Here is a 23460-nt window from a genome sequence, read left to right on the forward strand (position 1 = left end):
GAAGCTGGGAATACATCTTATACACAAGAATATATGCCCAGTTCCATAATTCCTTTCCTAAGGACGTATTATGGTGTAGTGAATTAGAAACTTGCTTATGATGCAGCCTGTTTGTAATGATCGAAGTGAAGGGAAAATTACAAATGTGTAAAAATAAGGTGATATTGTATTTTTTTGGGGGCGGGGATTGGTCTTTTTCTTTTTTCTTTTTTTGTTGCTGCTGCTGCTGGTTTTTCTATTGTTGTTATTGTTTTGGAATTTTTTGTTTTTGTTTTAGGTTTCCCTCCTTTTTTTTGCTTTTATCCTTCCTTCCTTTTTTCCTTCCTTCCTTTCTTCTTTTTTTGTTGTTGTTGAGACAGGCTTTTTCTTTGTGTATCCCTGGCTGGCCTGGAACTCAGTTTTTACACTAGGCTGGCTTCAAACTCATGTAGATCTGCCTGTATCTTTCTCCTGAGCTGGGATTAAAGGTATGCGCCACCATGCCCACCAAGATGACATTATATTAAGAACTATCCAATTGAGATTTATGCCGTTACAAATCACAATATAATTATGCATTCAGATGAAAAAATTAGTGAAATTAATCTAATATTTGAAAGGGATTAAAATCAGTAATTAGTTAATAATATGCATATATTATTTTGTAAAATTATTTATAGAACGTTGTATAGAAAAATGTCTAGTGATTGCATATCAAAATATAATAAAGTGGCTTGGGAAACTGGAGAGATGGCTCAGTTAAGAGTACTTACTGTTCCTGCAGAGGATCCAAGTTTGATTCCCAGCACACATATCAGACAGATTACAACTGCCTGTGACTCCAGTTCCCACTGGCCTCCCCAGGCACCCACACACATGTGGTGCACATAAACCCTCGGGACTATCACCTATAATAACTTGATCGATCTTAAAAATGCAGTGACTCGGGCCATTGAGATGATTCAGGATAAAAGTGTGTGCTGCACAAACCTGATGACTTAAGTTTAATCCCCGAAACCACGTGGATGGAGAGAACACTGATCCCTGGAACCACATGGATGGAGAGAACATTGATCCCTGAAACCACATAGATGAAGGGAACACTGATCCCTGAAACCAACTGGATGGAGAGAACACCGATCCCTGGAATCATTGGATGGAGAGAACACTGATCCCTGAAACCACGTGGGTGAAGAGAACACCGATCCCTGAAACCACGTGGATGGAGAGAACACTGATCCCTTGAACCACGTGGATGGAGAGAACACTGATCCCTGAAACCACGTGGATGGAGAGAACACTGATCCCTGGAACCACGTGGTTCCACACGCTTGCTCATGAGCATATGTGTGCAAATTCACAATAGTACTATCATGATAAGAATAACAGCAATAATAAACTCAGTGGGTATTCCTGGATAATCTCTTTTCTCTCTCTTGACATTGTGTCACCATTCTGAGAAAACTCCAAACTCTTAGTAACCATGCTGTTGGTATTCAAATAAATACGATTCTGGGTATATAAATGTGCTTCTTATAATTAGATAAAACGATCAGTTGATACTTTAAGAAAAAAACAACTCCAAAACACATAAAAATTACGTATTACAAGATTTCTTCACAACTAGGGGAGAAGATGAAGGTTAAGCTACTTTATTAGGCACTTACTGTGTGCCCTTTCTTCACATACATTATTCTAGCTAAGTGTTTGTTTATTTGCTAATTTAGCAACTTTATAATGGACATCTGTTGCTATGTTATGGTCCCAATAAACAGTCCTTTTTATAGGCAAGAAAAGAGTCTCATAAATCTACCCTTGGAAATCACATCGCTAGTGAAGTGGAAAGCCAAGGTTAAATCCAGCCAGAATTGTCAGGATTCTCCCGAGTTGTTGATGCGAGGCTACAATGGTTGGTCTGCCAATGGTCACCCGACTGTCAGTAGGAAGAGTAGAAGCCGAAAGAATGATTCCAGAATTTGGGAGTTTCCCATCTGCCAGCATGATCTGTCTGCAGAGCTCCATGCTAAACCAAGTGGACTGGCACTCCCCAGTAGGCCCAGGCTGGGATTTGTCAGTGACGTTTTCTGCATTTCCTGGTGCTGTCTGTGAGCTTTTAAATGATGCAAGTGGACGTCAGGTTACAGGCTCCTTTTTCATGTGCTCAACTTCACTGTGAAGTGAGATTTTAAGCTAGCTGAAAAGTCTGTATTTCTCCCAGTTGAACAATAGTGTACCCTGCATATTAAAGGGCAGAGCTGAGCACAGGACGCAAGAACCTGTAATTACGTGCAGAATGTTTTCAGTTGAGTCTCTTGGCGTGCATACAGATGGCAAATCGAGGCTGCCCTTTGGAGAGCTTACAGCACACCACCTCAGAAACCATCTCCAGGTTTCAGTGGAATTGCTCAGAAATGCTGAACCAGACCAGGGAGAAACTCCTCTGTATTAGGGAAGGCCTTGGTTCTTTGAATTGTTTAGGAAAGGGTTTCCCCAGGGGGCTGATGTATGGAGCTAGAGGCAGAGCTGATACAGAATACAATGCAGTAGAGGAATGTTGGTGCCTGCATTAAGCCAGTGGGCTTGCAGGCATGAGCAAGGGGCAGGCGAGACTGGTCGTGGGGGCCCAGTGGGGAGGGCAGCCAGCCTCTTCTCCCTGGGACGTGAACTGTGGACATTCTTGGCGTCTTCCTCTTGTCATCTATTGCTCTCACCTTTCCAAACCCTGGGTTTGTAATAAACTGCCAAGGTTATTGTATCTTTCAGGTAAGGAACTTTAATTTACGATCCTTTGGTGTCTGGCCGAGTTCCTTGTCAGCATTCTTTCACTGTGCCGGTCCCCTTGCTCAGAGTCACGCTGTTTTCTCAGCCCCCCCCCCCCCCCCCCGTTCTCTTTTCTCCACGCTGGGTCCCTCTCTTCCAGCACCTGTAACTTCCTGCCCCCAGACACTAAAAGGCAAATATTTACTTGCCAGTCACCCGGTCATCCATCAGTAGTTGTGTCAGAGGAGTGCAAAGCAGTAACAAGCAAGTCCCTTGTCCTCGGCCAGCTTGTACACCTCGGATGTACACCTGCCTAGCCCACACTGTTAGCACGACGTATGAAGGCAGTGCCCCAGAGCTTTAGAGGCCGCAGGATCTCCCTGAGCGGTGGCTGCCGTCCACTGACCCTGCCATTATCCTGGAGGAAGGTCATCTCTTCTAGAATACTCCCCTCTGCTGGCTTCCACACACCACCTGTTTCTTTCCTGCCTCAGCAACCCAGGCCCGTGGCTTTGACTCTCACCATTGTTCTCTTTAGAAAGTGCATCTGGACAGATAGATGCCTCCCAATACCCATGGCTCAGACTAAGAAAAAGGTGAATTTTCAAGAATTTATCAGTCACAACAAAACTCCGTGTGATTAGTTTTCAGGTGTTTGCTGATTATCCTATCTTTGTTGCATGTGGTTTGCAAGGGTGGCTAAGGTCTAAGGCCCAGCACTTAGCTCTCAGTAAGGTACACTATCTGAGATGATTCCTGTTCTGTGTCCCTTTAAAAATAAACTTTATTTCTGAGAGCCACTTCAGGTTCTCAGTGAAATTACTAAGAGGAATGGGGAGTTCCTTTGGGCCTCCTATCCCCACACACTTACAACTTCCCTCACTTTGATTTTCCATACCACGGGGACACGTTTATTAAAAATCAGTGTTCCTACATTGACACCTGCCATCCCGAGTTCAGAGTTCACATTAGAGTCCACTCCCAATGCTGGGGATTTGGACAGATACATAGAAATGAGAATAATGACAGCTCTCTACCTGTTGAATGCATAAGTCAAGATAATCAGCATCATAGTAGCATACATATTTTTTTTTACTTTCAACTATCATGTACGTTTCTAGAATTAAAAGGTACAGTGTATTGATGTGAAAGGGAGCATAGATTATGAAAGAAAAGCCTGATGAAGTGTTGTGGTTGATAAAGGCGTGGCTAGTGAGGGCCAGCACAAGGCTGACTCAGCTTACAAATCTTGTTATGTTTCAGGAGCACACATCTTGCGCAGACAGAGATGGGCCAGTGCTGGTATTGGTTTCCCAGGATCCTGTGACTCACAGAGGACAGAGATCCGCCCTCTCATCTAATTTCCTACCTGCCCTTCAAAACAGAAAGTTCAGAATCCTCTAAACATTTCTAGGACCCTGATTATGTACCAAGCATTATGGCAGGGAGTAGGTGCCACAGTCAGGGGTACAGGAAATAGGTTCATACCTCCCTAGGAGCCAGTGTCCTGGAGACAGTCCTTAAAGGAGACCTTGCAGCCACAGGGCCGAGGGTTTTGCTGTGGATAGGAGGGGTGTAAGCTTCATCAGCCAACTCATGACCAACCCTACACCCTCTACAGCAGTGCTTCTCGACCTTCCCGATGTTGCAACCCTTAATCTTCATGTTGTGGGGACCCTAACCATAAAATTATTTTAGTTGCTACTTCAGAACTGTTTTTGATACTATTCTGGGTCATAATGTAAATATCTGTGTTTTCCAGTGGCCTTAGGCAACCCCGTGAAAGGATCATTTGACCCCCCCAAAGAGTCTGTACCCATAGGTTGAGAATTGCTGTTCCAGAACCAGATCTATCCTTTACGGCTGCTAAATAAAAGCTTTTTGTCCAGCTAATACTCATGGTGCTTGAATCGTCTTGTAGCTTCAAAGGACATATATCATGAGCCTATGGGCTATGCATGTGTAGGGAAAGGGAAAATAAGGCATTGACGGCTAGAGAAAGTTAGAGTCTTCAAATGGAAGTTTCATAGAGGAAGGGGCAGGCCTTGTCCATCTACCTTCTGCACATTGGAGGGAGAGAGCTGAGATGTAGCTCCAAACTTGTCAGACATGAGCTGTCCCCAGGAGTTTGGAAAAGCCTGGAAACTTACTTAGAGATATTATAGAACCCTTATGGAGAGGATACAAAAAGCTTAGAGCTAGATTGTCCAATATTTAGAGGATTAAATACAAACTTGGGTAAGTTATTAAATTTCTCCCAATTCAATTTTGTCTTCTTTAAAATGGAGATAAAAATCCACCTGTAATGAGATTGTTCCGCAGACTTTCAGGGGTAATGTCTGTAAAACATGTGTGATATTACTGGACTTACAGTAACTGCTGAGTTAAGACGAGGGTGACTCACCCCCTGGGGTCTGCAGCCGCAGACAGCTCTGTGGTGCCGCTGGATTGGCATAGCTAAAAGGCTAATCATTGTTTTTAAATCAGAGAAGTGTGATTTTTATTCTGATTGCTGATCTTGAATTCACTATCGTTATGTTTTGGTCTTTTGCTAGGTTACATCTTTTGTTCTTGCTGTTGTTTTGAGTTTATTGACATTGGTTTTCAGACTCCTCTATTTTGTAGACCAGGCTGTTCTCAAACTCAGAGATCTGCCTGCCACCGCCTCTTGTGCTGGGATTAAAGGCGTGTGCCACCACACCCAGCTATATTATTTTGTTACTGTTTTGATCCAGAAGTGAACTTGCTGGCTAGTTTTTTTTTTTTTTTTTTTTTTTTTTTTGCCCCAGCTTATGTCATTCTCTCAGCTTACGTTTTCTAGTTTTCTAGTTATATTTTTCCAGAGTGACTTGTCTTGGGCATGGCTTGTGCCACCACATTTCAAAGAGCAAACCTTCCAGTGTGTAACTCTGAGATCAACAAAGAAAATTGAGGAAACAGTTCTGTTGTGGGGCGAGCAAAGCACTAGTGTGTTTTATTCATAGGTTGCGTAGGGAGAAATTATGTGTTTCTTTTTCTGCCTGCACTTCTGGTGCCACATTTTTATAGCAGTGGCCTCGGTAGAGGTTGTAGTACCCCCAAATACGTAAGGCTCGCTTTCTAAGGCCAGCTGAAAAGTTATTTTTTAAATAGTGCTCGTGTATGTATCTACATCCACCCCAAATCCTGAGTGTTAAATTCAGTGTAGGTGCACCCGTTTTATTGATGATGCTAAGGGCATCCTTTTGGAGATCTTGTGGACAAAGAGGAAAGTCTAAAATTGCTTCTGGAGGAATTGTCACAAGTTTACAAAAGCAAAACTCCAAAATGTATGCAGTTCCCTCTAAAGTCTGGCATGAGCCCCTAAGATACGAAGGCAGGGGCAAACTGGTGGCTGTGTTCCTAAAAAGCATCATTACCATAAGTGTTTGAGAATGGTTCCCAGCCTTTCTGGGGACTTCTGCAGGTGATGCTTCCTGTCACCGAGGCAGGAAGTCCTGTACTGCCAGCAGGGTTGTCTCCACCAGTGGGCGTGGACTGTTGACGCTTATGAGAGTGTTGTGTTCCTGTGGGAGGCCTGAACTCTGCAAAGTGACAGTCACTGCGGGCCATGTCAACACAGTATTGTGTGCTGGGGCAGATGCAGAACAAAATAAAACCTGACCCTGGACCTGCTGAGTGCACTGACATTGAATGCTGAACACTCTTTGGATGCCCTTGGGAACCAGGGCACACTTAATCAGGCTAAGGGACTTTAACATCTAATTGACAAGTCATTTGGGACTCTTTTCAAAATCGGGTTTGCAAGTGGCAGAAAATGAACTGTTTTAATCAGAATGGGAAGTCCAGGTGTTGCTGCAGCCAGAGGCTCACGTGGGTAACTGCTGCTGGCTTCAAGCTGTCCCTCTGTGCTCTGTGCTTGATTATCTTTACCCTTAAGGTAGCAAGATAGCCCCAAAGCTCCAGCCTTTCTTTTCTCATCATCGAGTGCAGCGGGGCAGAGTCACTTGCCCCTAACTGAGAGTCCAGATCGTAGGCAGGGCAGTAGCTGGCCCAGTTGGGAGTTGGTCTGTCCCAGCAGGAGCTACCATTCTCACTGCACAGGAGTGCCTATTTTCTGGGCGCAGGTCAAGTTCCGGCTCTGGAATCAGAAAGGGGCTGGCATACAAGGTGAGACCGTGGGAAGTTGTTACCAGAGAACTGAGGAGAGGCAGGGCAGAGCAGCTAGGGTCCAGCAGCTAGGAAGAAAGAGGAAACAACAACGACAAACAGAACACTTAAGCCATAATCTGTTTTATATATATCAATCATACACTATCTCCTTCAGTGTGCAGAGAGAACTGGAGTCATTGCGGCATTAATGTAGAGCAGATGGATATGAACTTGACCCTTGAGGATGGGTACAACTTTTGGTTTAACATTCCCAAAGTGCTAAAGTGTGGGCGCTTCATAGCAGAGCTTATGGCATCCGTTGCACCCCCTGTGACTCTCCCATGGAAACTTCCTGGAGAATAAATAGTACCATACTACATAAAAGACACTGCCCTTAAGACAGGAACCAAGAAACGGGATTCCTGACTTAAAATATTGTACCATTTGAATGTCTGGGGAGTGGTCCGTCAATAGTCCCTAAGAAAGTGAGTTATGGTAGAGATGCATGCTGGGATATTTTCTACCCTGCCAGTGTGTTTACATTTCACTGACTAGTTGCTGAGCATCCACTCATGACCATATTTTGGAGAAGTTTACAAGGAGATAAGCCAAGCTACAGAATTGCTTCTAACTTGAGCTCAGCCACCTGCAGGCTACTTCAGAAGGAAATACATCAAAAGATCAGTGGTTGCTTCTGTTCTTGATGTTTTACCTGTAGTTTCAAAACAAAAGCCCACACAGCTGTGAGCTGGTGAAAAGAAGAGGCTGCGCTGGAAGCATACACCATCAGGCTCCTGCAGGGACAGTTCTAGAAGACATAGCAACTGTCACAAATGGTGCCTCCAGCTTCTGCAGAGGCCCCATCCCAGATAGCTGTCTGCTTCTGAACACACAGGAGCCGAGACTAGTGTACCAAAGTAAGAACTCACATGCCATATAAGAGTCTCCGAAGGCAGCGTCGTCAGTGCTGATCCCGTCTTGACTTTCCACACGCACCTCTGTCCCTCAGTGTCCCTCAGGGCATCCCATTCCTCCCCCACCCCCACCCCTGCCATCCTTTCATCTCTCCTCGGAGAACTGCCTCTCTTTTCTGTCTCTGGATTTTCCTCTGACAACCCCCAACCCATTTTTGCCACAGATTTCTTTATTTGTAATCTGTAAAGCCTTCTTTTCAGATCTCGTGTAGTACCCTGTGATACAGTGTTATAATCCCCAGTTAAACTCAGTAAGGCTGAACTGAGCATGGGCGAGCTCACACCCACCTTCCCAGGATTCACCCCACTGCAGCAGGGAGTTTGCAAGTTAAAAGACAGTCCGGGTTACCTAGTGAGGTTCAGGACAGCACAGCTACATAGTGGGATCTTCTTACCAAAGAGGGGAGGGAAAGCCTTGGCCCAGTGATTTTAATGTGCCTAAAATTAAAAAAAAAAAAAAAAAAAAACAGATCTGCCCTGGACTATGGCCCTCACTGCCTTGCTCCTGAGGAAAGGCTTGGCCAGGGCCAGCAAGAAGACCACATATTTGCTCGAAATTACATGCATAACCAACCTAAGGAAACTTGAAGACTTTACTTCTTAATGACAACTAACTAGCTCTGTTCAGTATAGTTAGCGACCTTCATTCCTGCTGCCTCTTCAGATGGTGGTGCATTGGGAAGGCAGAGGTATGTAGGCAGACTCTTCTGTCTCACCTGCCAGCTCCCAAATAACCACACAGAGAATTCTTATTTATTACAAAAGCTCAGCCAATAGCTTAGGCTTGTTTCTAATTAGCTCTTTTAACTTAAATCAACCCATTTCTATTAATTTACTTCCTGCCGTGTGGCTTTATTACTTTTGCTCTGCCCATGTTGCTTTCCTGCTTCCTCTGTGTCTGCCTGGCGACTCCTAGCAACTCCTCCCTTCTTCCTAGTGTTCTCTCTGCCCTGGAAATCCTGTCTAGCTATTGACCATTTAGCTTTGTATTAAACCAGTTGCAGTGAAATATCTTCACACCATGTAAAGAAATATTCTACAACAGGGGCAGACAGATCTCTGAGTGCCAGGCCAGCCTGGGCTACATAGTGAGACATTGTCTCCAAAATAAATAATATAATAAAGTTCTTGGCCTACGCTAAGGAGTCTTTCTTGTTTTAGGTTCTTCATGCCTTGTAAGTTGGATAGTTTGTCTGCTTCCAGTGCGTGTTGGCATTACGGGTCTGTTTCCAGTGCGTGTTGGCATTACGGGTCTGTTTCCAGTGTGTGTTGACATCACGTGTCTGCTTCCAGCATGTGTTGGCATTGCAGGTCTGTTTCCAGTGTGTGTTGACATCACGTGTCTGCTTCCAGCGTGTGTTGGCATTGCGTGTCTGTTTCCAGCGTGTGTTGGCACATCCCTTTCTCTTTCCCCAGTACATTCTTGGAAAGTAAGAACTGTATTTTCCATTTTCTTAAGAATGAATCTTCTCCCAGGAAGAAGTTCAATAAGGGCTGAGTGACTGACCGACCGACCCCGAGGAAATAAAGTCATTTATCCTCTAGGAACATGTTTATAGCATTTCTGGAAATAATTATGTGATTCAGGGTTTTTTTTGAAAATTTTACTATAACATCTGTTTTTCACAATTAAATTGGAATTATTAATGGCCTTGGGCATCTGTGCCCAGCAAAATCATTTGCCTTTCCAGAACCCCTCGCTGTGGGGTTTCCCTTCCTGCTTATTACATCAGGGCTGAGCAGCAGGCGGGAGCACCATACTCACCCACCAGAATCCAGTGACTGTTTACAGAGACTCCCAGGCACCTCAGACACTACAACTGCTTCCTCTTCCTGTGAATTCTGATCCACAGATCAGCAGTCATTCGGACCCCAGGATCTGCTGAAGGCCTCCCTAATGTTGAGACTGTAGGTGAGCCCGATGCTGTGGGGCCTTCCCGAGAGTCACAGCTCTCAGGAGGTTGACACAGGGAGAGCCACTGGAGCCGCAAATTCAAACCCAGTCTTGGCACAGTGGTGAGATAGCGAGACCTCATCTCAAAACCAAACACCCAGCATAACAAACCAACACAAAGTCAGTTCGGATGACAATCCCAGCACACAGTCTTGGGACAGGATCACTAGGGCAGTGCTGTGACCCACTGGCCTGTGGGAGGAAAGGCACTGCTGTGTTCCTGTTTATTCCTCACACTGGGCATGGACAGTTGTGTTTGTGGCATTGAATGTAAGAGAAAAATGAAGAAGGTGGTGAGACAGCCTGCTGTCGCCAGGGGACTCAGGCCTGTACACGTTCAAGAACAGATGTTCTCATCACCGTGGCCTGGGGATGGAGGTGTTCTCAGAAGAGGGCTGGGAGCGTGGGAAGGAAATGGCTTCCCTTGGGTTAGAAAGTTTGACCTTTGACCTCCTTCATTTCCTTATGTCCCCTCCCCCCCATATCTGAGGGTTTCCTCATTTTCCATACGTTCCTTATCTATCCTGGCAAACAGACTTGTCCATGGATGTCGCCCTGAGCTTAATTTACCAGATGATTCATACCCCGGGACGGCCGTTGCTGGAATGTGTTTTTCAATTGGGATTTTCTTCTGACATAGTGTTCACTGGATACATATCATTTCCCGCTTCTCTGGCTGCACACACGGACTGTCATCTGAGTGCTGACTGAGTTTATTAGGCAGGGGGATGGAGATTGATTTTCCATGCGTCATTTTAATATCCGTTGGCTGTTATGAAAGTAATAATTACCATCAACTCATCAAATAATATGCTTCAGGATTTTCTTTCTAAATCATAGCTACTTAAACCTTCCAATTTTACTTATTTCTTAGGGTTGCTATAGCCAGGGTGTCTGTCACCATGTAGACATTACTTTGCAGAAATAGCTGCCAGAATGGCACGGCTCGGTGCAGGAGGACGGTGACTGCGAGGAATAGATAAGAATGGTCACGTGTAGCTTATCAAGTCATGAATATTAATTACTGGTTGTTAAATACATATTGAGTCCTGTATCACTCTGAGTTCAGTTATAGAAAACAGAATCTTTGGGGAAAACTGATTTGAGTCGCAGGTTTCTGCGTGCTTGTGTTCACACACAAAACGTGCTCACACCCTTTAAACATCATGTGCTCACACACATGAATAACACATGCACACGTGTACCACAGAAACTAATTTGAAAGATTAGAACTGTGCTGTGCTGATGTACAAATGCTACTGAAATGAGAGTGTGTGCCTGAGGCCGAAACTCGCCTTATTAATAGTAAACTGAGAAGAAGCCCGTGCTCTTGCTTGCATAGTGCTCCAGCAGTGTTCTCTGGTGCTCCGTGACAAGGTATGAGTGCAGGTACTCCCGCTTCCATTTTACAGTGAAGGAAATGGGGACTGAGAAAGAGTGCTGTGGCTGTATGGTATTTACAGCCACCTGCAATTCCTGTGATGGGCTGTCTGGTCACCAGTGTCCAAGAAGTCCCTACCGGCTTGGGAAAGAGGGGTGCCATTTGTGCTGGAGGACTGGTCTAGAAAGGTTTGGGACACAGTCTGGCCATGTGTGGGTTTAGTATAGTGCTTAATGAGCCAACCCCATGATTAGCTCAAACTTCATTTCTGTCCCCAAGGATTTTAAAGGAGTAAGTAAAGCAGGTACAGCACACAGAGACTGAGCTGTCTTCTGTGTGCAGGGAGAGACTGCCTGTGAGGATTGAGGACAAGGCAGGTGATATGAACGGCCTTAGGAAAATAGAAACAAAATGGTCTAGGCTTTTGGCAGGGACTGCATGGACTACACCACTCACTGAGGGGACCGCTGTGGCCGTGGCCTGCCCCTCCTGCAGGGCTGGTTTTGTGTCTGCCGCTGCAGCTGTACGGAAGGGAGCCAGCTTGCTCTACTGTCCAGTTAACCATTAGCCTACATCCACCTCCTGCCTCTCATCCTGTATATCACCTCTCCAGTCACTTCCGACCCTCAGGCTGCTGTCTGGCCACCCCCTCTGTGCCCACTACAGTGGCTCTTCCATGGGAAGCAGTGACAACTGTGGACTACTCCACAGATTCAGAGCAGCGCCAATCACTGCCTGTCTGTGTAGAAGAGAATTCAGGCGACAGTCAAGTTGATAGCTTAAGAACACGAGCTCTAAGGGCATGCGTGGGGGCACACCCGCAGGCCCAGCAGTGGCCAGGCTGAGGTAAGAGGACCAGAAGCTTGAGGACTGCCTGCAACACGCAGTGAGACCTGGGCTCGGCAAGAACCAGAAAGTTAACTTTAAACAATACAGAAACTTTTCTTTCTGAGTGGGAAAAATACAGTCCAAAGAGAAAGACTCTTTCAGACATTTGTAGACCCATCTGATAAAGGAATACCGGAAAATGTTAAATTATTCATAAGTTGCCTGATAACTGGTAAATAAATGCATGATGGAGCATTTAGAATTTGGCACGGCCTTCTAGAGAAGCCATTAAACAGATGTATTGTGCAACAACAACAAAAGGTTTTAGTGAAATTTTTATTCTTTTAAATTGGACGACAGACAGCTAAACTCCAATTAGATCTACAAGTGAACATATTACCATGGTCTAGTTAGTTAATTATCGTATCAGGGCCATTTGACTTAGAAAACTGGCATTTTGAGGGAAGTCAGAAGACTGACTCTTGAAGGTCAGCTGCTGGTGTGCGGCGCGTGCTTGCCGCGCATCTTCAGCCCCACTCTGACGAGCACAGATAACCCACTGAATTACTTTCTTTCTGTTTGAAGAACGTGTGTAGTCTCCAGCTTTTATTGGCCAAATTGATCTCTCAAAGACATTGTGGTCTGGCACGGCCACTTCTTGCTCATTAGGCTTGGAGTGTATTCTAAATAGCTACATTCAATTATACTTGTTGCCTGGGAACATGTGGAGAAAATGTGCCTCTTGCAGACCACAAGAGCCAGGAGGGGGTTGTGTTTGATTGTGGTTAATCTGCTTTCTGTGCTTCCTGGAGAGAAACTGCTTAAGTAAAGATCACATGTGCTGGGGTTTCTTCCATAAAAATCAAAAATATGTATGAAATAGCAGGGAAAAGTCACATATTCATGACCGTTTTCCATTCTGAGTGAAAATGCTGGGAACAGATAAAATGCGTATTATCTAGAACATGTGCTTAAATACTTTCAACGGCACCTGTAAAAATCGGAATAAGAGGAATAATAAAAAGAAGCTGCCCTGTGGGCGGACCTCTTTTGTGAGGGCTCTTCTTTGGGTAGGTAATAGCCCAAGGCCTGTGTAATGCCAGCTAACGGTATCAGCGGTATCAGCGGAGTGCCTACAGTGTAAGGAGTTAAGGAATTAACGGACTCTCCTACATTTCTAACTGTGAGGGGTTTTTGTTCTCTAAGTATTTTCTATGCTTAATATCATCCATTGTTAGGCATTTAATGTTTCTTTTTTTACTTGTATATCAGAAGCTGGAATCTTTGTAGAAGAGAGGGGTGTGGAAAATAAACAGTAGATAACCCCTGGGTCATGTGATCTAACTGGTGGTAGCCCAACAGGAAGATCTGGCAGGGCCACAATTTTCCAGGCAGGCTTTGAAAATGAAGACAATCAAATCTAAACAGTCTTGAAGGAAGGGGTTCTCCAGGCCTGGATGATGGTGGGTCGTAGAGAGGAGAGACGTGCCCTTGGAGTTTTCATTCCCTGTGTATTTTTCTTGGAATTTTGCTCTTCTTTTCACATACGATATTTGTTTGCCTTTTCTTAGCCCTCTGCTAGGCCTGATGCTGGATTCTGTAACTAGTCTTTCTCTGCCCCTCCAGCCAGCTCCCAAATAATGACACGGAGACTTATTGATTATGAAAGCCCAGCCTATAGCTTAGGCTTGTTCCTAACTAGCTCTTATACCTTAAATTAACTCATTTCTATTAGTCTACATTTTACCACATAGCTTTTTATCTTTCTTTCTGTGTGTCCTAGACTCCCTCCATGTCTTGTTGGTATCCCCCCCCCCCCCCCGTATCAATTATCTCATCAAGCTTCCTCTCTCTGTCCGGAAGTCCTGCCAATACCTCCTGCCTAGTTATTGGCTGTTCAGCTCCTTATTAAATCAATCACAGCAATGTATCTTCATACGGTGGGCACATATCCCACATCAGGATTCTCCTGCGGCATCTTGGCAGTGCTGTTGAGTACTCCAAAGGGTCCTCATGTTCACTTGTGAGTTCATGTACATGGAGTCACTTAATGGTAGCTGCACTTCAAGCTCCCTCCCTGGACCTGATGAGCAGAAGATTTCCACCATCTCCTCTGATCTGTTAGGGGGTCATATGAGATGTGTGTTCATGGGAAGAAGTGTCGTGGGCCAGCTCTCACATCGGCCATCTTTTCTTGTTGAATGCGGGCAGTGTTCGCGCTGGCTTTCCCTTCACAGTGCTAGGTGAGATGGGTCTCATGTTATCGCTAACTCTCAACGCCTCCTTCACCTTTCATTTTCTCATCTGGGTTTGTGCTTCTACCTCTGCTCCTGTAGCCTTCCATAAAATAATGGCATGTTTACTTTAGGACAGAACAGGAAACACATTGTCATTTAGATATGAAATTATCTGCACGAATCTTATTCACCCGCCCCATGCTGTGGTGCTGAAGATCCCCTATGCCCTCCCTCCTTCTTACTCATGGTCTCTAGTCCTCCCTGCCCCACTTATTATTTCTTGGAGCCCATGAAACAATAATAGCAATATTTATATATAATACGTATATATAATAAAGTGGTATATTTATTATTATTACAAAGGCATTCTGTTTCCTACCCTGCTCTCACCAGCCCCTCTAAGCTTCCTGTTTGACAGTCTTTGTGGTGTTATAATAAATACTCGGTTTACTTTTCTGAGAAAAAAAATGCCCCTTGATCATCCAGTCATTGACTATCTCAGCTCTTGGTCCCAGGAATGACCCAGCAAGGCCCCAGTATATCTCTTTGGTAAGTGGTTAAAACTGGGTCAGATCGAACTATATTACACCATAGGTGGGGCTCCACAGAGCCCCCTTGGCATCCTCGGAGGGCCACCCCTCTTCCTGAGACACCCTGCCTGAGCCAGAAGGGGCATGAAAAGTGCTCTTGGCACTTCTGGTGTGGCAAGGGCCTTTCAGCTTTCACCCTAACCAGCAGCACATTCCAGAAGCGAGGGTGCTCTTGATGGTGTGCCAGTCAAGCCAGTTGACTTCCTGTCTCTCGGGAGGTTGTATATTTGTGGACTGAAATCTGTCACCTTTGAGAAGAGAATGAGATGACTAGACACAGAACGGAAATGGAGGCCCTGGAACTGCAAGCTATTTTTGTGAAATAAAAGAGGAACAAGCCCTTAGCTGAGGAGTATCTGAGTTCATTTGATAAGAATGTAAACACAAGTCTGGAAGAAGTCTTAGTCTCCTGTCCTTTTGGTTTGATTCTGGCCACAGCTGGGGGTTTGCCGAGAGACACCTACCTAGAGGTGAGTCCTTCAGAAGGAAAGTCCTTCCCTGAGCAGAGTAGCCTGGTCCTGCCAGAGTGGAGCATGCTGGCTAGTGTACGCCTCTTAGTTTTTGAGAGCCTCCAGACTCCTTGGTTTGCCCGGGTTGTTACATTGTTAACAGCACAGCAGATGGGCTCATTGTTTCAAGACAGTTTCTACTTGTGACCCAAAGCAATGTCTATGGTCCTGTCTCTTACTTGTTATATCCCAGGAAAATGAATCCCCAAGCTCTGGTTTAAAAAAAAAAAAAAAAAAAAGGTTGCGTGGGGTTTGCTGTCTTGTAGGTTTGGAGTCACACCCATCTGGAGATTGCTGAGCAGTTGTTTGCCTTCTGCAGTTAGCAGGGAGTTATTGCACATACAGGACTCCTAGGTTGGTCAGTTTAGTGAACTGTCTTCATTTATAAACCGTAGGTGGTTTGATAGCCCTAGTGTAGGTCCTGCTTTCTCTCCCCTCTTCCCCATTTCTTTTGATTCAGGGTTTCACTGAGCAGCTCTGCCTAATGTGGAGCTCACTGGGAAGGCCAGCTTCAAACTCATCTCCAAAGTGCTGGTTTAGGGACATGTGACACCAAGCCCATCCCTAGCTTAGGACCTCTTCCAGGCTGCATAAGTGCGGCTATGCACTGAGCTTCTTATGTCAACTAAACAAGGGTCTTTGATTAATTCTTTTCCTGAGACAGACTTATGAATAAACCGTGGTTGTCAAAAGGCAGTGACTATTTTAGCCATGACTCCCACACAGTCCGTTACTTGTGTGTGTTGCTTACCTCTGTGTATAGCTTGAATGTAGACAAAGATAACATGGAAGCAAATGCTGACGTCTTTGTTGGTTTGTCTAAAGATTGCCGACCGCTGGGCCAGACTGGTTACACGGGAGAGGGACCAAGAAGAGGTGGGAAGTGGTAGGTAGCCTGGGACCTGCTGTAGGAAACTAGAGCTCTGAGGTCCCAGCCGTTGTTCTGGCTCCGTCCCCATGAGGAGCCTGTCTCATTTCTACATTCCAAGTGGGGAACAGTCAGTATGTAGTGACACAAGATGAGACAGATTTGAGGTGTAATTAGGATGCATTAAAGTCACAGGAAAGAAAGGGCAGCGATAATTATAAAAATACAAAACTACCTAGGGAAATGTGAGGGTTATAGGACTTTAATGAACAAGACCAATTTTTTTTCTGGGAGCCAGAGTGTATAGTTTTCATTGGTCTATTCCAGTCTAGGTACTTTCATTGAATTACTATTTTCTACTTATTATTTTTATTTTTGAGACATGTTCTCTGTGTAGCCCAGGCTGGCCTTGAACTCACCATGCTCCTGCCCCACCTTTCCAAGATTACAGGCATGCGCCATCTTGCCCACGGCACGTGTTGTCTTTTTAACTGACTGAGCTGCAGGTCTGTTGAAGCCCATTATAAATTCATGTCCTTTGAGAATGGAACACTACGCATCTACAACTTCCTACTCTTTATCTTAGTAAAATGTGCACATGGTTATATTTTGAGTGATGAGCTCGATTTTTGCTAGCTTCCATGCCTTTTATTAGTATAGTTTTATTTGATTAGATGTTAAGTATCCTCAAAACAAAATGGAGTAAAGCCTAGAGGTTTGTGAGTGACAGAAACCCAGGTGCGCTAGGCAGAAAGGGGAGTTTCTCTGCAGATCTAGGGACAGTCCTGCAGCCCAGGCTGAGGTTGGGAGGTGATGCTGGCCAGGACCTTTCCCTGTGCCTCCTGTGTCCTACAAACTAGATGGAACGCTGTCTACTTCTGCCTTTGTGTCTCTGCTTTGCCTGGTGGGGCCGGCCTGGGAGAAGCTGAGAAAGAAGACTCGGTACACCTGCCCGGGTCTTGCTCGCTCATGCACTGGGCAGTGTGTGGCTAGGGAATGAGGAACTGTGCTGGTTGGGGAGCAGGTCGTGGCCATAGAGTTACTGCTTCAGTGAGAACCAGACAGCTCTGGGCATTGAGAAGGGTAGGATACACATGGCAGGCCGAGCATTCCGAAGAGAAGGTTGAGTATATATTAATTATGTAACCATGAAAATCTTTCAAAGAGAGTGCACGATCTGTCCGTCTTCACTGTGCTGCAGTCCCTAAGGATCTGTTTTCTGAAATAGAGTCTCTGTCACGACAGTGGCCTTGGTCAGCTCAGCACCCTTCACAGCTCACGCCCTTCTGTGGGTAAAAGTGGAGCCTTCTGGAGGAGCCATGGAGTCTCCCCCACTTCCACCATGTATGACCTCAGTCCTAGGACTCTTTATTTGCAAACAAGGAGTTAGGGTAGCTGGTCTCCAGAGACCCCTCCAAGTCCCTCTGCTGTGTGTGCGTGCAGCACCGTATGCCATCAGGTAGACTAGCATGGACAACGCGGAGTACAGGGGTAGATATAAGAAACTGCAGCCACATTGCTTTGTCTGGTCGATAAGGCTAGAGCATGAATAAAATTTGGCATTTTTGTCTGAATCTTTCTCATGCCTCTTAATGCTGCTGATCGCTTTTTGGTTTGGTAATTTTCCCCTAGAAAGCTAGCCACCATGTTCTTGCTGTGTGTTTAGAAAAAGAAATGTACTAGTGCTCTTTCTTTTAATCCAGCTGCAGCAGCCCCTCTCTATTGCATCTGCCCTTCATTTCCCCTTTACATTAGGGAATACAAAACCAAGGCATGTTTAAGCAACTTAGTGTCAATCATGGAGGCTAGAATCCATTTTCCCAGGCCGAGGAGAAGGTAAATAAATTGGATCTAGGGAGAAGGCTGAATATTAGGATGTGCCCATCATTGTCTCTTTCAGCGGAACTCTGTGAGGAGGATGGCAGTCCTTGAGGCTCTGCACAAGTTGCTGGGCGAGCTGCCTTATAATACAGCATCAGCATAATCCACTCTTGGGTCCTTTGCGGGGCAGTAGGTCCCAGCCAGCCAGCGTTCCTGTCCCAGCTGCTGCCCTGCAGGCCAGTTATGCTCCTTTTACCCTTTAGTGCCTCAGTCTCAAGAACAAGACCTGGTGCCAGTGAACAAACCCAGCCCTCTGCAGAAGGAGTCCTAGCTTCACTCTTTCACTGGGAGTACCCTTCTGTCCACAGAGAGAGCACTTGATTGTCACCAAGGTTTGTGGGTAGAAAAATACCCGGTGCTGCTAAGGGAGAAAATTTCCCAGGATGCAGTTCTATCATCATCCTGTGGTGAGTCCCTGTTAAGTTAGACCCATGTATCTTTATATAATAGTCTTAATAGTTTGAGACATCCAGCAAGCTTCTTGTAAAGGGTTGTGTGAAATATCTGCTTAACTCATGGCTTTAAATTCTAACCAAAGCTCTCTTAATCCTTTGCTTGAGATAGCCTGATGATTTTTTTGTTTTTTTTTTCAAAAAGGAAAAAATAAATAAAGACAACAATGACTGGTTAGTTGAAATTTGATTCTTCGTAGTACAACTGCCAGCTTTAATTATGTTTGGAAATTAAAGTACGGCTGGATATTGGATGAAATTTGGCATAATGATTTTCTTGACATACACTGAAGTAGAGATTGTGAATTTGTGCTGACCAAGACGTTATATGACCTTAATTGTTCCTGGTTCTCTGAATTAAATATGTCTGTTTTGTTGGTGCTTTGAAAATGCAACAACAGCAAATTTCAGGCCAGGCCAGGCCAGGCCTGTTGGCAAACACCTTTAATCCTAGCACTTGGGAGGCAGAGGCAGATGGATTTCAGAATTCAGGACTAGCCTGTTCTACATAGCAAGTTCTAGGACAGCCAGAGCTATGTAGTAAGATCCTGTCTTTACAATGTGCGTACACACACACACACACACACACACACACACACACACTCACTCAATACCACACTAAGTTGTACTCTATGGCTCTTTGTATTTGCTATAATAAATAGCCATAGGGTTTCTATGACTTTTTAAAATTGGAAAATTGTAATTGTATATTTATATGATATTCTGGTACACGTGTGCTTTATGGAATTATCAACTCTGGGTGATTAGTATGTCCATCACCTCACATACTTGTTTTTATCTCTGCAGTAAAAATGCTTAAAACCCTTTTTTTTTTTAGCTTTTTCGAAAGATAAGTTATTTATCCTAGTGTACATCGCACTGTGAAATACCAGAATTCACCCCTTCTGTGTAACCGAATTTGTTACCACTAATGGCTATCTTTTTTTGGGGGGGGGTTAATTAGGAAAATTAGATAACCTCGTGTCATGAAACATTGTACTCTAATCTCAAGGATTTAGAGGTGAATTTGCTGTGAACTTTGCTGCTCTTTTCTTACCAGTTGGCATTCCTGATTTATCCACCTGTTTCTTCTTTACCTCCAAGTCAGTTTTGCCCTGAAGGCGGTGGTGGTGAGAATATGCATACATTTAAAAGGAGGAAGAAAAGCCAGGCAGTGGTGGCACTTGTAAGGCAGGCAGATCTCTGTGAGTTCCAGGACATCCAGGGCTACACAGAGAAACGCTGTCTTAAAACAAACAAAAGAGATAAAGAGAGTGAAATAGAGAAACCTCACACAACTCCTGAGAAATTAGGAGAAAAACATTTTTTTGAGTGTCATTAAATTAATTCAAACATTTTAAAACTCCCTTTGAATGGCTTTTAGTGCAGCTCGCGTTGTCTCTGATGTTTTGGGAAGCACAGCACATACTGTCTCTGCTCGGGGTGTTTGTTCCATGTGTGGAGGACAGCAGTACCTTCTCCATGTTCTTTCTTGGTTTCCTTAGCTCCACCAGATCTATCCACCTAACTCATTTGCTTCCTCATGTTCTGTTTGGTGGATAGTTCGTGAAGAGTTGTTGTTGTTGTTGTTGTTATTGTGTTTACCCCTCTCTCCTCCTGACCACAGTGCTGACTGTAATTGGTTTTCCTTTAGGTATAAACAAACTAATTGGAAGGTGAGTTCCCGTGCTTCGGGCTGTAGCCTCCAGATTATTCCTTCCAGCTAGGTGGCTTCTCAACCACTGTCCCCTCAGGGTGTAGCAACACAGAGAATACATTTTAAAAGTTTTAAAAGTGTGCTGGAGACCTTTGGGGACCAAAAAATGTGGCTAATGACTCAAAATAGTGTATCACAGGAGTGCTGCATTTAGTATTCGGGAATAGCAGTGCCACAGATAGTCTAGGACACATGAGTGTAAGACCTTCAGTAAGCTTCAAAGTCAAACATATGTCTTGGAAAACAAGTTCGCCAGAAAATTTCTTTCAACTACATAGAGAGTAGCAAAAGAAAGGTGCTTTCTCTCCCTATTAAACTCTCATGTCTGCTTCCTAGCAGAACTGAATACTTCCTTTAAAAAGTGTTAGATGGAATCGAGAAAGTGGGGGATATGAGTTCTGCTAGATTCCCCGTGCCCTTCTGTTTTCATGCTTATGTAGGAACACTTAAAGACACACTTTAAAGAATAACTGCCTAAAAGTACTGAGAGAAGCTGTAACATTAGGTCAGATTAGCTGGGAGGTGGTGGCACACGTCCTTAATCCCAACACTCAGCAGGCAGAGGCAGGAGGATCTCTGTGTGTGTTCAAGGCCAGCCTGGTATACAAGGATGGGCTCCAAAGCAACACAAAGAAACCCTGTCTCAAAAAACCAAGGGAGAAGAAAGAATTATGTCCAATTAACCAACGCATATGACCGTGTGTATAGAGAGATTTAATAAGGAAACTTACATAAACAAGAGATTGTTAAAAGCAAAGAGGCAATATGAGAAGGACGATGGAGTTCATTTAGAACGATGTACTTTTAATGTCCCACACTCCAACTTTATATGTTATAGGATGTTTTAAAATCAAAAGCAAATGCTTTTCTGCTTTAATTATATCCATTCTAAGCAAGTACAGCCAACTGGGAGGATGAAACCTGCTCCAGAGTCTACACCACCGTTTTCTACGACCCAGCCTCCCCGAGCCGCCCCGGGCTCATTACTGCAGGTTGCACCACAGTCCAGCTTCCAGGGGACTGCTCAGGACATGGGTGATGGGAGTGGCTGATGAACTATAAAACACAGGATCTCCAAAGGGACAGACTTTGCAGAGATGATTTTCATTCATAGATCTGTTACAGGATAATTTTTAAATTATCCATTCAGGTTTGTTCTGTGGATTAGAAAACACATGTTTAAAAGTACTGCCGTGGGTGTCTGACCAGGTACACCAAGAGCTGTGCACCCCAAGCGGGGCATCCTCTGAGTGCCCCTCTGAGCCAGACCATCTTGGCAGTAGCAGGGCCAAGCATGAATGGTTCTGCGTCATTTGAGGCAGCTCTTTGTGCCCTGTGCTGCCTCACTGCCTGGCTGAGTGCACCGGACCATTGCACTCCCTTTCGTACCTTCAAAATGCCACTCAGTTGACTGACAGTTCTTCTGGTTCACTTCTTGTAGCCACCTGTGGACGCTAGGGTGTAGATGAACTAGAATGCACCACCTACACACACACACACACACACATCTGGTGCTGACTTCGCTTAGGCTGCCACAAGAAGGCCAGGTCCAGGCAGAGTGTATCATACTTGTGTTTGGACGTCGTCTGCTGATGTCTTGCCGGCTGGAGCAAACTTCACAGCAGAGAGCAGTGTCCATGCTGGGGTCGGGGGTGGGGGTGCTGTTATTCCTTAGCAATTACTAGTACGGAGTTGACTAAGTTTGGACTAAATCTGGACCCTTAACTTGGATTCTAGTAGTCTGCCCTTCAGACTTGAAGGCAAGTGTTTGTATGCCCTGTTCTACCTTGAAACTGTGCAGGAAGTAGCAGTGCGGCCCTTGTGTAACAGAAGCTGCACCTGCAGTGGAATAAGAGACAAAGTAAACGGCTGGTGATGGTAGGAGGTCGCTGTAGTCCCTCAGCGTGGCTGGAAGGGAACCATCTTCCCCCCTTCTTTCCCAGAGAAACCCTTTCATTGTTCGTTGCCACATCCTCTGTCCTGTTCCAGGCAAGCATGGCACCTCATTGACTCTGAATCCCTTTGTGACATTATGAGTTCCTCTAACGTGGTTCTTCCTGGAGCTGAGCGAAGATCAGTTTGCAGATTCTTTCGAAGCACTTCTAGCTGCAGAATCCTTTTTGTAACTGCACAGACATCCCACGATGTGTCTACTCACACTCCAAAATAACGGGTCATGCACTTGTTCCACATTGGTTCCTCTCCTGTTGTAGCAAAGCTTCCTGTCCAAACTAAAGCCCTGTTCTGGCCACTGCTCCCTCTTCCCCATTCTCTGTCTTCCCCCTCCTTCACTGCCCTGTGCCCACTGGTACTCAGGCCAGCTCCGTAATACCTGGCATGCATCTTTCATCCTTCCACCTCACTCTGTGGCATCCATGGAGTTGACGTGGAGAGTTCCTCGTCATATGACCACCTCTAAGCCCTGACTCCAGGCGCTTACAACTCATTGTATGACCCATGAAGTCATTCCTTTCCCGTTCCCTCATCCAAGCCCAAGTCCTCTTCCTTCCATTATTTCCTCCGCCAGTCTCTGCTCTCAGTAGTATGCAACCGTCTCTTCCCTTCCTGTGCTCATCCGACTGTTTCTGTCACTTAGTTACGACCCCTCCTCCATCTTGGTTTCTCCGTACTACATACCTCTGTAAACACAGAGCTACGGAGATTATAGCTTTAAAAGCCCAATCACAGAGCAGTTTTTAATCCCAGCGTGATGCGTCACGTCTTCAGTCCCAGGACATAGGAGGCGGAAGTGGGAATACAGAGTGTGCAAGGCTAGCCTGGGCTACATGATAATGCTCTATCTGAAACCAACGCAAACTAAACAAGCAAATAAGGCATAGTTACCTGATGGGGGGGTGGGGGGTGCGGTTGCTCAAATTTGGAGTTTTGGAAGAGGATACAAACCTGTCAGGTTTGCAGGTTGCAAACATGACAGAGCAGGCTTTTTTGGCTTTTTCCCAACAGATTAATATGTATTGAGTGAAATTAGAGGTAAATTTTGCTTTATGTGATTTTTATGTGCTCAGAATGATTTCTCTATAAATTTAAAAGTTAAAAATTCTTAAGAGAGTTTTCATTTCTGCTTGACAGAGGAAACACCTTGGGAAGGAGCACTTCAGTTAATTAACCCCCTTAAACAATCTCTTATAATTTAAATAATTATCCATTAATTAACTTTACAAATCTGGACTTTTAAAGA

General features: G+C 44.9%; 1 protein-coding gene across 2 annotated transcripts in view; it reads left to right on the top strand.

Annotated features, from left to right (window-relative positions):
- Pip4k2a (phosphatidylinositol-5-phosphate 4-kinase type 2 alpha) overlaps window positions 1-23460 on the top strand; it is a 164480-nt gene that overhangs the window by 49533 nt on the left and 91487 nt on the right. Inside the window, exon 1 of one of the 2 annotated variants that reach the window (XM_038333404.1) lies at window positions 15281-15304. The exons of the other annotated variant lie outside the window; for it this stretch is intronic. The gene's annotated coding sequence lies outside the window, so the exon portion shown is untranslated. Of the gene's footprint in view, window positions 1-15280; window positions 15305-23460 lie in introns of those variants that run through there. 2 annotated transcript variants of the gene reach the window in all.

The sequence above is a fragment of the Arvicola amphibius genome, chromosome 6 (genome assembly GCF_903992535.2).
Source record: "Arvicola amphibius chromosome 6, mArvAmp1.2, whole genome shotgun sequence".
NCBI classification, from domain to species: Eukaryota; Metazoa; Chordata; class Mammalia; order Rodentia; family Cricetidae; genus Arvicola; species Arvicola amphibius.